This window comes from Elgaria multicarinata, chromosome 8 (genome assembly GCF_023053635.1).
Source record: "Elgaria multicarinata webbii isolate HBS135686 ecotype San Diego chromosome 8, rElgMul1.1.pri, whole genome shotgun sequence".
Taxonomy (NCBI): Eukaryota; Metazoa; Chordata; class Lepidosauria; order Squamata; family Anguidae; genus Elgaria; species Elgaria multicarinata.
Genome location: NC_086178.1, coordinates 27,172,576 through 27,189,804, shown reverse-complemented (window position 1 = coordinate 27,189,804; position 17,229 = coordinate 27,172,576). Strand labels below are relative to the sequence as shown.

At 42.9% G+C, this 17,229-nt stretch overlaps 1 non-coding gene across 1 annotated transcript; it reads left to right on the top strand.

Moving 5' to 3' along the window:
- Positions 1-14,700: 14,700 nt before the first annotated feature.
- TRNAA-UGC (transfer RNA alanine (anticodon UGC)) lies at positions 14,701-14,775 on the top strand. The gene has a single exon. It is a non-coding gene; the product is annotated as a tRNA-Ala (tRNA).
- Positions 14,776-17,229: the final 2,454 nt, after the last annotated feature.

The following is a 17,229-nucleotide window of genomic DNA, read 5'->3' as shown; positions in this document are numbered from 1 at the left end:
CAAAAGATCTCTGCCTGCAGACCTGTTGGCAGTTGGAATAGACAGTCATGAGTTAGACAGTCAGAACTGGTATAGGACCACTTCTCATATTCTGGCTTAATATACACTAAGCAGGATATTGCACTACGAAAGTGCTATGAAAGCGGTATATAAAAGGCAGGGGCCACACCAAGCAAGTATGAAAGTGGTATGTGGTATGTATCAATGGGTCCATACTGCTATAAAGCAGTAGCGCGGCTCCTGCCTTTTATATAACGCTTTCATACCTCTTTCATAGTGCAATATGAATACCCAGTGCCTGTTTACCCTACCCTGTGCCTGTTTGCTTTCTCTTCCCCTCCTTATTGTTTTATTATGACTTAATTAGAATGTAAGCCTATGCGGCAGGGTCTTGCTATTTACTGTTTTACTCTGTACAGCACCATGTACATTGATGGTGCTATATAAATAATAATAATAATAATAATAATAATAATAATAATAATAATAATAATAATATCCTGCCTGGTGTAAATTATCCCACAATCAAGCCCATTGCATGGCTGTACAGGAACATTCCCACAATACTGGCAACAGGGCCTGTAGAATAGATCACATGCTGCACTGATGGCATTCAGGCTAATGTGGTGTAGACTGTTAGACTGGAACCAGTTCTAATCTCTCCTTGGCAATTGAACTCACTAGGTGACTTCCCTCTCAGTCCGACCTACCTCATAGGATTGTTGTGAGCATTAAATGGGGAGCTAGGGAACCTGCGTTCCTTAGAGGAAGGGTGGGAGGGATAAAAATATAATAAATCAATATAAATGATAAAAGGCATCATCGAAATGGGAAACATTTGAATAACAACTGGTACATAAGAACTCAAGAAGTGCCATGCTGGATCAGACAAAGGGTCCGTCTAGTCCAGCACTCTGTTCACACAGTGGCCAACCAGCCATCGGCCAAGGGCCAACAAGGCAGGACATGGTGCAACAGCACCCTCCCAGCCGTGTTTCCCAGCAACTGGTGCACACAGGCTTACTTGCTCGAATATTGGAGATAGCACACAACTATCAAGGCTAGTAGCCAATGATAGGCTTCGTCTTTTACTGTGTTAAAAAGCTTAATCTTGGGTATAATCTCTTCATTGGAGACGAAACAGATCATTGCCTCTCCCTGCTTTTGTGCAATATATTCTGCAGAGTAAATCTTATTTGAATTGTTTATTATATTAGTGCCCTGTTCAGTTTCACGCAAGATGCCTGTATCTGCTCCGGCAAGATCTGATCCAAAATTATTGTGTGTGTTTTAATAACTGTTGCATTTGCGGTTTCTCTTGGCGATGTATAATTGAGTTAAATTCTATGTTTAATGAAAGCTTTAATAAAATACATTCTACAATGTGGAGAAGAATGTTCATGATTTCCAAGCAATTAATTGCTTGCATAATCTGCATTGCAATGAAATATAAATGGGTATGGTAACCTGAGGATGGCTCCTGGATGTATATGAAAGTTTTGTTCATATTCTCGGTTCTAATTCACGCAGCACATATGCTTGTAAAAAACAAAACTAAAACTAAATCAAACGCTGTTTATGCTGCAAATCATATGATTTCTTAGTTGAATTTTGTGAGTGCACAGACAGTATACATTTTTGGTCTTGGAGCTTAGGGTGACTAATATTCAAGACAATATTTTCATCCATTGAGGAGAGGTGACATTTCAGGGCCTGACAATATGAAGTAAGGCCCTGTTTTCACACAAGTATCTCTTCTTTAATAACCCAGTTTTGACTTATTAGGAATAAAGGAAACTGCTTTTTATCAAGTCAGACCTTTAGTCCATTTAGTATCATTTGCACCACTGGTCTTCATTTTGGGGGTCACGACCCAAAAGTGGGTCGCAAGTTCAGTCTAGATGTGTCACGGCAAAGCTGTTACTGCCATGTTGGGCGTGTTGAAGAAAATTGTCTTGGGTCTGGATCAGTTGAAGACCACAGGTTAGGATAACTGGAGCAGCAGCCACACGACCCGCGTTCTGCTGGATGGTCCTGGAACCGTGGAAAAATTTGGTTTTCTGCAGTTCCTGATATCCCGGGATCCCCTGGATGCACAGGGACGATCCAGGTACTACCCTGGGCTATAGGGTTGGACTAGACATGCCCAAGGTCCCAGTTTTGGGTGTTCCCCTTGATTCAGCCTTGAACCTGGATGTCTAGGCTTCAGCGGGGGCCAGGAATGTGTTTGTGCAGCTGAGTTTAGTGTGCCAACTGTGCTCTTTTCCAAGAGATGTCTTATCTGTCCACAGTCACACATGCCTTAGTTACATCCCATTTGGCCTAACCAACCTCTAATATTGCATATTTTTTGTATTTGTTGTAAACCACTTTGGATTTAATCAAATGACGAGCAGTATATAATTGTTGTTCACAAACAAACAGTTTGGAAACTTCAACTGGACTAGAATGCTGTGGCCAGATGCTTTGACTGGGGCTAGTTAGAGGGAGCATGTGAATCCCTTGTAACAACAGCTTCACTAGCTACCCACCTGTTTCTGGCTGAATTCAAAGTGCCCTATACTACTTTGGACCTGACTACTTAGAAGTCTACCTGGGTTTTAAGATCTTCAGGGCATGTGGTTCTCTTGGTACTGCTACCATTGGAGGAACATTTGGTGGAGATGCAAGAGAAGGCCTTCTTGGTGGTTGCTCCTAGGCTCTGGAACTCCCTGCCAAGGCAAGCTCGCTGGGCTTCCTGCCAGTGGCCCTCCTTCCAACAGACAAAACCATTTTTATTCAGGCAACCCTTCGGCATAAAAGTCTGTTACTAAAGAGGGCTTTAATGGGCTGGTGTGATTTATTTCTTGTGCTATTGTGTTTTTAATTGTATTTTCAATGTAATTGTTTTTAAGTTATGTTTTAATTAAGATTTTATTTTTAATTTTAATTGGGATTTTATTGTTAGCTGCTTTGAATGCTATTTTTTGGGTGGACAGGCAGGATATTAAACAAACAAACAAGATAATAAAATAAGTTAAGAAGGACTTCCCATGTGGGTTTTTGGGTTAGCTGCCTTGCATGCTGTTTTTCGGTGGAAAGGCGGGGTATAAAATAAATAACTCAAAAATAAAATAGATAATAAAATAAATTAGCAAGGACTTCCCATCCAATTTCCTGACCTCATTAAAAAAAATTAAAAATGCATGGAGACCTTAATGTCTGGTTGCATTATTTTCTATGTCCATTGAGAGTGTGAAAGATTGAAATTAGACCTATCTACCCTGCTTGAAGAGAAGAAAGTGTCAAAGGCTTAGCAGATTGTATATCCTAAAATTAGTTAATAAATAGCTCTATAAATTAATCTGCTTCACTGGTCAGCAATACTTGTTCTACAATGACATTATGATAAGTTAAGTCATTCCTTGCTCCTACTAATTGTATTACAGTAAACACTATTGTCTCAATTAACTACAGGTATTAGTTTTTAACATCAAACATTAGACATAATTATACATTAGATTCTCTTGTGCTATGAAATCCAAACATGATATTTAATTAATGACAGAAAATATTGAAATTAAATTCCCTCGAACACTTTTAAGTTTCAGTTTTAACATGTTTTGATTCCAAGTAATTATTGTAATTAATTGTTGGTTTTGATTATAATCAGAATTCAATGACAGCCTAACAAAAGAAGAAGAAGAAAAAGAAGAAGGAACAAGTGAAAACAATTTGCTGTCTAGTATTTAACACAAAACTCCATCAAGTTCTCATTTGCTACATGCTCTGCTGAGATATTGCTTTTGGTTTCCTGAGTATGAATTAAAACATGTATGAAGCTAATTGTAATAATAATCATATTAAAAATGCAATTTCATTTCATTTACTCTGGGTGCTCATTGAAGACATCATTATTTCACTCTAGGGAAAGCTTGTGAAAATGAAATCTATAATCTTTGTAAATTATAGCACAGCATTTGAGACTGATGAAAATCAACTGGTAGGAAACCAAGAAAAACTCTGTCCTATATGAAATTATACCAGTGTCAATCATTAGTGTATAGGCCTTAGGCCTAGAAGGTCTGGGTCAAAATGGGAATTATAGTTTAACTGAGGGGATCTTTCTATTGACAAATAAGTTAAAAACTGTTAGGATTAGTCTTAAAGCTCCATCACACCTTGGAAGAAACGCTGTCTACCGTCGCTTCTCCATGGACACTTGGTTACTTCCTGTTTTCAAACAGGAAGTAAACAAGGTGCACGAGGGCCATTTAGTCCCTAGTTGTGAACACGCCGCTTCTCCCACACACAGCAGGAGAGAGCAGCAACTTCGGTTTAAAAAATATTTTGGCATTTTTCTGGGTTTTCTTGCGCTGCAAGGAAGATCAGAAGGGGCGGAAGGCGCACAAGAGGCAGACGACGTCATGTGATCTACCTCCGAGCGCCCAGTAATGAATGTGCAATAAAAAGCTCGTCGGATGGAGCTCTTAGTCTTCTTGGTGTGTACTTCAAATAAGAAGAAGACGATGACTAGCCGAGACAGGAAGCAGGAGAGGAAATTCTCCAAGACTTTCCAAGAGTCAAGGAGGAATCTTCCTAACAGCTTATTGGACAGGATGCCTAGGCTCAGAGATCATCCTCCCCGCCCCGGGAACTCAGTCTTTGTCAGAGGGTTGAGAAGAGTTGGGAAGCGGTTTGCTAGGTCAGCCACTCGCCGGAGGTTGTAAATTGAAGACCCTCCATGTAAAAGCCTGTCCGGCATGGCGAGAAACTGTCCATTTAGTTGATAGGCAACTGGCTTGCTTTGTTAAGCTAATTAAGTTTAGAGGATAGCTCCTAGCATTCACACTCCCTTCAGGTGTGAAGAGATGTCTATTTACTGAATAAAGCTGTGTGAATGGTACAGCATGTTTCAAAGATAGGTTTGTTGCAAATGAGGAAGGCAGTATTATATAAAAATAAAACTTTTATTGCCTCAAACAAACATAGCTTCTAACTTCTCTCCAGCCCTGACTGACTCCTGAGAGTGCTGAGTCACTGACTGCTGTGTCACCTCCTGATTGGGCGAGTATTCCTTCAATCAAAGTCTGTGTCCCTGACTTCCTCTTCCATCTAACTTCCTGCGTGTCTCACTTAGTTCTACCTATTGATACACAGCAGACCTCTTTATTGTCTCACATCTCAGAGGGAGGTTTTGGAATCACAACAAAAACTGAGTGCGATGGAGATGGAGCCTACTAAGGTCTGCTATACAGCAATTGTCCTTTTTCATGGCCTAGCAGTATCATGGAGTATTTAGGCCACGTAAGGAGAGAAAACCTCTCTGGGGTCTTGGAGAAGTATCCAACGCAAGTCCTACATAGAGTAGACCCATTGAAATGAATGAAACTTTAGCTAGTCACAACTAACTTACATTCCATTTATTTCAATGAGTCTAGTCTATGTAGGACTAACATTGGATACTACACTTGGTCAAAAATCCTCAAACCACACTCACAAGCCAAATTGGAAGAAAAATACATTTATTGTCAAACCAACCAACAAACAGCACCAACATTCACAGGGACAAAAGGAAAACAGGATACACACAAAAGGAGAGTAAATCTAGATATCTGGTTTTCTATATGTTTCATTATGTAAAGCGGTAGAGAAATGAGTATACACCACCCAGTGGGAGGAACAGGGAAAACATGCCCTAACATGAGGGAGCTCATTTGCATGGAGCTCATTTGCATGTGGAGTAGAGTTCCCATATGCAAACACATCTCCCTCCCAAGGTCTAGGTAGGCCAATGGAAGCCTTTGTCCTTTGTCTGTACTCAAAGTCCTAAGAGATGGCGAATGAATAGGGATCCTCCAGGCATGCAACTAGAGGTGCTGCAATAAGTTGGATGGTAGGTGGCAGCAACAGTCCTTTGCTGGGACTGTTGAGATAAGTTAAAGGACAAAAGGGATGGCTGGGGCCCTTGTGTTCCCATCCCTGTCAGCCACACACACTATGGATGAAGACTGGGTGCTGGTTCTCCCTCAGTCTGAAAGACCCTTGGAGAAGAGGGGTCAGGACTCTGATCAGGAAGACATGACTGAGGGAACAACAGTCCCCACTGCTGTAGAGAGAAGAGCTGAACTAAACCTGACCTGTGCTGGAAGCTGTTCCTAGCTTAAAGGACAATCAGCTGAGTTGAGCTCACTCTGTTTTGCCTGCTGGAAAGTACTCCTTGGGTGAAGAGAAGACGGAAGGACTAAGTTAATTCCATGCTGAATGCCTCCACAGGGAATTGCTGAGCCTTGCTGTAAGCCTCCTAAGCTGAATCCCACTTTTGCTGAAGTCACTATTAGGAAGGGAGGCTTGGTGTTACACTAGTCTAGTGGGACTAGTACTTACCCCTTGGCTTGGAGCTGCTAAATCGCAGAACCTGCCATCTGCTGGTGGAAGCTCTCATTGCAGCACACTCCATTTCCTGTAGCACCATCTGTTGGAGGCTCTCATCATAGTGCACCTCAGTCCAGTTCCTGTAGCTGCCACCTGCTGGTGGAAGCTCTCATCGTAGTGCACCTCAGTCCAGTTCCTGTAGCTGCCACCTGCTGGTGGAAGCTCTCATCGTAGTGCACCTCAGTCCAGTTCTTGTAGCTGCCACCTACCATCCAACCTATTGCAGCACCCTCTAGTTGTATGCTTGGAGGATCCCTATTCATTCCCCATCTCCTAGGACTGTGAGTACAGACAAAGGATACAGGCTTCCATTGGCCTACCTAGACCTTGGGAGGGAGATGTGTTGACCAAAAGGTTGTTGTTTTCTATGTTCCACTTTTGTTGCTTGTCATCAATCCGAATAAATACCAGTACTTATACCTCAAGTGTGTGGGTGAGGTTTCTACTCAGACATCTCTAAAAAAAATTCCCACATTTCCTTGGTGGGGCTTAAGGGAAGAACAAACAATCTCTAGACACAGAACCCAGCCCTGGTTACTAACCCAAGAGTTACAATTATACAACCTCAAGATGGATTGTAGAGTTGTGCAACTGCATATGACTCTAATTTCGCCAGTTTTAAATAATAACATATTAGTCTCATTAGGAAAAGAACATGATAATGATTGCAAAGCTCGGGAGAGGCCCTGGAGGAGGATGAAATCATGTAGAGCATCTGCAAACTACCGTGAGTGAGCAATCAAGCCTGAACAGAGTTCAGCTTACTCTCACATGACAGTCACTGAAGCATGTCTCCCATATTTCCAATCCCCTTTCAGAGATGGGAGCTAGGGTACAGAACAATAACACCCAGCTACTAACTAATACCATCCTCAGACTCAAAGGAACAGGAACTCCACAAGGCTAGACAAAGGTGGAGAGCTATTGAGTCATTCACCTGAAGAAGGCCAATTGTTAATAAATTTAAAAATTCAAGATAAAATGTTCAAAGCTTGAAAGAAAGAAAGAACTAAAATCAGTCGAGTTAAAAAAAGAATACTGTAATAATTGTTGTTAGTTCCAGGAGAACTCGGAGCAAGGCGTCCTCCCGCCTCAGACCGGAACTCACATAAAGGAGTTAGTGGTGCCCAATTGTTAATTATGGGAAAAGATTTGGCCCAATTTCAAAAAGCTGGCTAATTGAAGAAAGGCACTCTATACTTCAGTCTTTTATTGCAGATTACACTTGTATTATGTACTATAACATTTCTTTTTTTGTATAGAGAATTATCTCCCAAACATGTAAACACACACACACACACACACAGATAGATAGATAGATAGCCTGGCTTCCCCACCCGTGCTGTATGGATAACATACAAGGACCATAAAGCAGTTTATGTATGCATTCTTTAAAAACATCATTTTATAGCTTATATGTTTTGTCATTTTAAAATATCACAACAGAATCCCATCTGTAATGAGAAACAAAGACCTCTAGAGGAAGATCATTCTCTGATCATGGTGCAAAACAACATCCACACGTTATTGATCATTTGTCATATTTACAATTCTTTTAAGGCCTGCAGGCATGTCAAAAACACAAAGGAAATGAGTTGTGCTTCAAAGTGAGATTGAATTCAATATTACTAATTGATAATTATAGGCATCTATTTTCTAAAAGGAATTAGATTATAAAACTCATTTCCCCTCTGCCACCCCCACCCCCCGCCCCATGTAGATAATATACTTCTGGGAATGAATGCTAAAAACATCATGGTGAGATGGGATAGAAACAAAATTCATGATCTGATGACAGCAGGTAACAACATTTCTTTAACGTGATCATCTTTCTTGGACACAAGAAGCCAACCATTGTCAGAACAATTGTCGAGTGTTCCAAGCACTAGGGGGTTATCCAAGGCCATTTGCCTCCATGTTGGAACTGAGAATGGAATCTATGTAGGCCTGAGTCATCTCCAACTGGAAATCAGTGCAGGAAATAGTGGTAAACTGTAATTGCTGGAACAGAAAATGGGAGGATTTTCAAGTGATTATGATTATGTTGTGGAATAGGATTTACTACACAATCTTCTGCTAATTCAGACCTGGACTAGACAATATGTTTGCCGTGCAGTTGTCTATTTCCAGCTTGTTTTCCTTTAAGAAATAGTAGCTGAGGAAGGGTGTTGATTGAAATCGCAAAATACAGGGAGGGGTTGGCTCTTCATTCCCCCATGTGATTTTCTCCTACCCACAATCCTCCCATTTGCCTCTAAAGGTGTCAATTACTGCAAAGGTGTTACAAATGTGGGCCTTTGCTGAGTGTTGGTAATCTACAGTTGCAATATTCAGGAAGTTTTGGCTGCCTGTTGACTATAGCAGAATCATCATCATCAATAAGGTGAGGGTTAATCGGACCTTGGGACTGGCATGTCTTTTAATTTGTGAATTTTATGGTTCCGTAGGAAGGGAGATAAGAACCAGGCAGCTGTATGGGGGAGAAGACTGGAGCCAAGCCAATTGTAACTGTCCGCTTGTCCTTGAGTGATTAACCATCCCGGGCAGAGGTGTGAAGACACTCCACGCATCAAAGCTGAAGGGAGGGGGGAAGGAGTGAAAAGAATAGTATAAAGATATCCCTGTGAAGGGAACAGGGGTCGTCGGCTGAGTTCGGTCTGGGGTGACGTATGAAATAGTAGTTTTAGTTTTAGCTTGCTTGCACTGGGTTCTTATACATTTATGCATGATTTTATAGTTTTATTCTGCTAATCCCATGTATTCCTACCCTTTTCCTAATAAATGGTCTTAAACCTCATTTTGTGAGCCGTGAGTGTCTGTGCCTGGGGATCCGTGCTAAATCCAGTCAAGAAGCCAGCTGGTTGCTGGGCGCTCTTCCTTTACACACCCCACTCAACCTAGTACAACTAAACGAAGACCAAATACACTCGCTGAGAAAAAAGAAAAACAGGCACAAAAAGCACGACATGGGGAGCATTACAATATAATTCAGAAATCACAAATACACAAAGAACAATCATACCAATGGCTTAGGAAGGGCAAGCGATTCCTGAAACAGAAGGATTCCTAATAGCCATACAGGATCAAGTTATAGCAACCAAGAACTACCAAAAATACATCATAAAAGATAACACTGTAACAACAGATTCATATAGGAAATGCTATCCTCCAAGAAACAATAGAGCATGCAACAGGAGGATGTAAAATTCTTGCAGGAATAGACTATATGGGCAGACACAATATAGCTGCAAAACTAATTCACCAACACCAGGCCATCAAATTCAACCTCATCAATTAACCTACACCATACTATATATACTCACCCAAAGCAATCTTGGAAAATGCAGATCATAAAATATACTGGGACAGAACAATTCATTCAGACAAGACAATGCTTTGCAATCGACCAGACATAACAGTTACAGACAAAAAGAAACAAACCACCTATCTCATTGACATAGCAATATCTGATGACAAAAATGTAGAAAAGAGAGGAAAATATACACCACTGATGATAGAAATTAAAGGACTATGGCAACAGAAAAAGGTTACAATTATCCCATTAGTCACACCAGTCACTGGCATCACATCATTTTTTTTTTTTTTTTTACAGAAAACCTTCAGAAACTGGGCCTGTCCAAATACATCCACACCAACATCCGGAAAGAAGTCATATTTAAAACATGTTCAATAGTCAGGAAATTTCTGAATCAGAAAAAGACATAATGACTTGGCAAAGCCAGTCATGTTCATCTAGAAAAACTGCCATGAGTGAGAAAAGACGACGACGACGATGACGATAATACCAAAAATTGTTTTAGACAAATTCAACCTTTGGTTTTGTACTAACAGGAATTAATAAGGTTAAAACATTAAGATTCATTTTTATTTTTTAATTAAAATATACATTTTATAATACATCAAAATATAACATATTACGTAAAATAAAAAGCATTTCTTGTTAAGGAGAGCTGGTGGCTGTGTTGCTCCTCCGTGACAGGAAAGAGGTTGGGAGAGCATTCCCATGGCCCCTAGATAGCTTCAGGAAAGGGGCATAAAATGGTTTGGATTCCTTGATTTGAGGTCAGAATCAGCACTCCCGATCCCAGGAGTTCGAGTTCTGCACCCTTCCCCCTCTCTCTCACAGCTGGCGTGGAGAGAAATGCACTGGCTGCCTCTTGAAGCTTGCAAAAGCAACCTCGGAGAGAAGGAACAGGGGTGCACTTCTGTGGGTGGGGAGGGGAATCGTCTGACCTCCCCAGCCTCTTTCTGTCTTGCTATTGCAGAGCCCCAGCTAGACAGGCAAAAAAAAAAAAGCCCATCTAGCTTAAATACAGAGCGGGAGGAGCACGGAGGTGAAGATCATCGGCATTCCTCCTGCTCTGAATAGGATGCCCATCAGGCTCTGAGTTCATAGGCTGACAAGCATCCTGATAGGATTGTGCCCTAAGCCAATGGAAACTAGAGGAGCTATACCTCTGTTTTCTGTTACCAAACTATACAATCCATTGATGAAAACTATAAAAACATAATGCAAACGTCCATGCATTTGATATATCCAACTGTAGTTATTTAAGTAGCAATCATGAGTTTAGGATCAGAGTCATGCTATGCAGGGAAAGGAAGGGAGGCAGAAAGCTTCATCCCACATACCTGCTTCCCTTGGATTATCCCCATAGCGCTAAGCTTTCGCAGTTGTTATTGTTTTTGCTACCGGGTGACAGCGATCCTTTGCATACCAGGAAGTGAGTTTAAGGGGGGAAATGTAAAAAAATCATAAAAAATCAACGGATGACCCAATTCAATTCAAATTTGGTATGCTTAAAGCTCTCCCTAATATCTATTACTGTGCCAATTTTGGTGTCTTTAGCTTTAAAGCTTACGCAGATGTAAGTATTTCTTTAAAATCCTGCTTCTGCGCCCCAGCGGCGGCTCGGAAAATACGCTCAAAATGTAGGGGCTAAATACGGTGAATCTTTTTGCTTTATTGCACAATTAAGGCAGGCTGCATGGGAGTACTTCACAATCAAAGCAGATTATAAGGTGGAAAACTTCTGAGTCCTTTGCATGCAATTCACAATGATTGCACAGTATAACGCTGGTGTGATAAAGCTCAGAGTGATTAGAGTGTTAGACTAAGGCAGGATCTACACTACTGGTTTATAATGGTTTATAACGGTATTGAGAACTGCTGGGGCCCAGGACACATTCCATATACTGTTTTCAAACTGCTTTCAAAGTGTTATATCCTACTTGGTGTAGATCAGACCCAAAATTGGGGAGACCCAGATTTAAGCCCCCACTCTGCCATGAAGCTGGGTGAGTCACTGGCCACAGCTAGACCTAAGGTTTATCCTGGGATCATCCAGGGTTCGCCCCTGCCTGAGCACTGGATCCCCTGTGTGTCACCTAGATGAACAGGTTTGACCCCTGGATGATCCAGGGATAAACCTTAGGTCTAGCTATGGCCACTGACTCCCAGTGTAACCTAACCTTATCCTAGTGATAAGACGGAGAGGAGGAGAGTAATATATGCTGCTTTTGGCTTCTTGTAGAAAGGCAGGATATAAATATCTTTATTTATTAATAAATAAACTTAAGGTCTTGATGGAAATTGCCTGGCAGCTGTTGTAGATATACGAATGGGTTCTAGGTGTACTAGAGAGAGAGAGAGAAATAACAGTTCAGGTTCCTAGATTTGATGTCAGCACTCTGAACTTAGACCCAGGAGTCCAACTTCCCTGCTCCCTTCCCCTCGCAGTCGGCACCACACCGGCTGCCTTTCCAAGCATAGAAAAGTGACCATGGAGCGGAGGGAAAGAGGGCGGTTCTGTGGGCAGGGAGGGCAGGGGACTGGGGAAGCTGGGATATGAGCTGGCCTCAGGTCTTCCCGGCCCTCTTCCCCTCCCCTTCCACAGAGCTCAAGCTAGATGGCCTTCTCTCCCCCACCCTCTGCAGAGCTCAAGCTAGAAGGCCAAAAAAGTCAGTCTAGGGAAAATGCAGACGCAACAACCATCTCCACACTCTTCTCACTCTGCAAAGAATGCTTGGCACCCTCCGAGTTGGGAGGCTGATGGGCATCAAGATGGGATTGTGCCCTTACTTATTAATATTACTAACATCTATTTAAAGTTAAATGCGAACAATGTGTTTGATGTTCCACATGCCATGATCCAAGGAAATTTGGATCTGTAAACCCAAGGAGAGGAAGGTAGGTTTGTTTATCTTGAATGGTAATCCCCCAATGCCATACAGTAAACTACTTTTAAAACTTTTAAAATTGTCACAGATAGTGACAAAAAGCATTGGTTGATTCAGTTTTTACCTAGATAATATTGGCTTTGTTCAGCTTCCTAGCAATCTATTACCCTAGCAACCTTTCTGTCTTTTCCCTTACTTTTTTTTTTTTTTGCTGCCGGCACAACAGGATCACATATACCTTTGCATCTCAGCGGGATTAAATGAAAGAACAATGCATAGATAAAATCTCTTCTAAAAAGAGATTTAGAAGAGAACAACATGTTCTGTGAAGGAGTTTGAAAGTGGTTAATTATAAATATAATTTAGGAGGATTATAGATGAAAGTTACCCAAAAGATAATAATAATGCCAACTTTACCTCAGGTCCTGAACTGTTGGTGAAACTGTAGTTAAAATAATGCTGTAGAGACTTCCTGCTGGAACCACGGGCTCAATTGAAGACACTGACGGACCGCGGACGGAGGCAGGTAAGGGAGAGGAGGGCGGGGGGACAGCGGCAGGGCCTGGTAAACCCCACTTAACTTTCCAGCGGAGCTCCGGATCAAGGCGAAGGATCCGCCTTCACCTCGATCCTCTTCACCACGCTCCGCCGGCCCCCCAATCCTCTTCGCCTCCGCCTTAAGGGCAGGCGAAGCCCCCCGCTCTGCTCCTGCTTCTGTGGTCTGATTAGAAGCGGAGCACATCCCTAATTGTCAGTGTGGTACCAAAATGGCAGAAGGTGGAGAGATGAAAACAGGAAGAGGAGAGAAAGTATCCTCGGCTAAACGGACAGGAGATGGAGAGTCTATCAATTTGCATCTTACAAAATTGCAGGTGCTGCTGATAGTGAACAACAACAACAACAACAATAATAATAATTAGCATCTGTACAGCCCATTGAAAATGCTTCACTTTCATTATCTCACCAATAATTACAGCAATGCAGTAATTAAGTGAGTATGATTAACACCATGATATTGCAGATAAAGATCTAGGTTTCACATGCTGCTTGCCCCAGCTGTCACTGAGGTTTCCAAGTGCATAGTTTACATTTCATAGCCCTACAATAGAGTAGCTATGTGCCACCTCCAAAACACACAACATCAGATGGAATTCAAGTATTCTGTTTTCCACGGGTTTTCCTCTGCCCTGTTTCATGGCTCACCAGGAAGCATGTTTACTTTCTTCTCTGAAAAAATGTAACCATATGAATGGGATTTTTCAGAAGCACTGTGAAGTGTCATCCTAATGATTTCCTCTAACACAACTCTATCATGTTGCTCTGAAAAGTGAGGAAAGGTTATCAAAAAGAGGATGGAAGAAAGCTTTCTAATATTCCTCCATTTGAGGAACAATTCACCTCTCCTGAAATTCCTTCAGCTAGAACTCTACCCACCATGTGTAGAATCTCAAGGGGGTAGAATAGGTGGTACAACACATGGGGAGTATCACTTCTGGATGCTCCCCTATGTAAACAAAAACAAACAAACCTCCCTGCAATTAGAAAGCTATCAGACGAGACAGAGGACCAGCTAGAACCTTTCTCCCTTTATAATGGCTGATCCAAATGAAACTCTTACTAACTGAAAGCACATGTGAACGGTCATAGGATCATGCCAGCTAGTCGCCCCCTGCCCCCTCTATCCTCATGTTCGGCAGCTGTGTAACGTGGCCCTACACAGCCATGTGAGGGGGGAGGGATCCTGGACCAATATCGCAAGATTGCTCATCACATGAATGAACCCTACAAACATACATTGAAATGCCCATAGAGCTCCTTTACATGGCTGTTGAATGCCTGCCTGGTAGGTGGGCATGGCCAGTATGCACACTGGCAGTGAAGGAAGCAGCTAGCTGGCATGGCCCTGCAACTCCCTCATATGTGTGTTCAGTGCATAAAGTGGCATGATGTCTCTGTTACAAAGTATAATTTGGTGTCTTACCACAGATTCTCCCAGCTCTCCATAAGTTAGGGATGTTGGAGAAATCCATCTGTGGTGTGTGCTGGGTGGTGGGATCAGGGGGCACATGTGCATGCACCCACAGGGGAGGGTCTGTGGCTCAGTGGTAGAGCATCTGCTTTGCACGCAGAAGGTCCCAGGTTCAACCCCTGGTATCTCCAAGTAGGGCAGGAAAAACACCTACCTGAAACCCTGGGGAGCCACTGCCAGTCAGTGTTGACAATACTTGGCTAGATGGACCAGTGGTCTGACTCAGTATAAGGCAGCTTCCTATGTTCCACATCGTCCCTCCCAGGGATGGGAAGCTTAACTTCTTCTCCCTGCCCGCTGAGATGGGATTGCTGGGAACAATCCCACCACAGCAACCCTGATTGGGATTGCGGTTTCCCTACCATATTAGAATATTTAAATAAATATTTTAAATAAAAGCAAACCACCTATGGAATTAATATCCTTTGGCCCAGGAGGAAGGAAGGAAAAGAAGAGAAGAATGGTTCTGCTGGTTCAGAAGAATGATGGAAGAACCCTCCATGGTAGTGTGGGCAGTTGCACATGACAGTTCAGCCCAAGTCAACCTTTGGTTGAGACCAATTCATATGATACTCGTGTAAAGCCATGTTGCCATGGGTGCTGGTAGCCCTGCTCCTTTCTTTTGTGTCCTTTGGTCCCCTCACCATAGAAGAGTCCAATGAATAATGGAAACATGGCCCATACATAATGATTCCCCCCCTCTGAAATTTGCATTGGGTGTAGCCCGGCTCCCTCCCTCATGCACCCTGATTGGCTGCCTCCATCCCTTTCACCATCTCCATTGGTGGTGAAAGCCTAACTGGGCCAGGGGCCTACCTTCACACCACACTGACTGGCTGAGCAGGGCTGTCCGTCACTCCTGCTGCTGGAGTGGCTGCCCTGCCTGTTTGGTACAGAGGAAATTAATTGCTATTATAGCTTGAGCTTTGAACTTTTTCAAAATTTCAAAATTTTCTGCACGTTTACACTGCTTAAGCTTCAGTTAAAAACAAAAATGAGCAGAATCCATCAGGGTGATCTCTAGTAACCATTATTTCAGTATTCTTCTTTGTGGTCTCTGTGCATCACACTTAATGGGGCTCTGCACCTGGGCAGAGTCTCGATTGGAATTTCCAATAGCTGAGAAGCGTTTTAGGCAGGAACTCCTCCCCCACCATCATGCGTATATGTACCGTGTTCCCACCTAAACCATCAGTTCCTTTTTGAGCGCAATCTAGGTTGCCTCGTCAGGGACTTCCTCAGTTTATAGTTAGGCCTGCTGAGATAGAGAGAGAGAAAAGAGAGTTGGTTCGTTATTTTTCTTTTCCTTGTTTCTTTTCCCTTTTCTTAAAAAAAAGAATCTTCTTTAGTTATTGTTTGATTTGCTCTTTGAGCGCATGGCCCTTAAGGCCCCTTTCACCAAGTGCAACTAGTACGGCAGCAAGTTGCCACCCTCTGATGGCCACACCTTATGCCTACTGTGCCTGGGAGAAACACACATCGTTGAGACATGCTAACTTTGCATGTCCTTCTCCAAACAGGCTAGAAGGAATAGAGCCAATAGACTGAAATCCATCCTCTGGCAGAAAGCTCTTCAAGCAGTCAATGCCCAAAAATCGACTGCAACAATGGCGGACATGGTGCCCGAAGAGCAATTGGCTCCCGCACCATCCCAACCTTCGAGTGAGAGTCGCACGACCTCCTCCCTCACTCAGATGGTAGCGAGGAAATTGGCGAAAAAAGCCAAAAAGCCAAGAAATTCAGAGGAACCAAAAGAATAGTTGTACCGCTGCCGCCATCTCTAACGGAGTCCCCCATCAGAGCGTTGGTGAGATCACCACTTCCTTCGCTCATTATTGAGCCCATCTCGACTGCGTTGGAAGGGGAAATCAGAGAATTCTCCCCACTGCCACCAAGAGTAAATCGCTCCCAAGATGTTTCTAGGGACCGATCAGTACCTCCAAGCTGCGGTACTGACACAGATGGATTCCATCTCCACCTCTGAGTCGATGATTGAGCCCTTGATACTGATCTCCCTCATAATCCCATCCAGGGAAACAGGAATCAGAGCACTACTACCGTACTGATTATCGAGGACATCACGACTGATCTAAATCCGCATGCAGAGATTGGGACAATGACTATGGTTGCCACCAACCACTAGCATATTACCATGACTACTGGCCAGATTACTAAGGCTACCGAGTTCCATGCCAAAGAGAGCGTCACTTAGGACCACTGTCAATCCATCCACCGACACAACAGACTTTTCGGAGACCTACACCACCGAACTTGGCTACACCGCCACCACCGGTGTTGCCATGTGGAACGTCTCTGAATTGACCTAGGGTAATGTGCCCCCCACTCCTTCCACCTCCTGCGAGTGAACGCCACACAGCTCTTCCATTGTCGAGCCAACAATTAACCAACTGGGTTCCCCCCACCCCCCAGACTCACCTGATGACCATGAATCCAACTCGTCTTCTGATTCGTCACTGACTCCATCCATTCCATCTCCAGGAGGGGATCTACACTATTCATTACACCGGTGTTTAATTACATTGTTGCGTCATTCCTTGCTACGTTACCAAATGCAACTGAGCCCA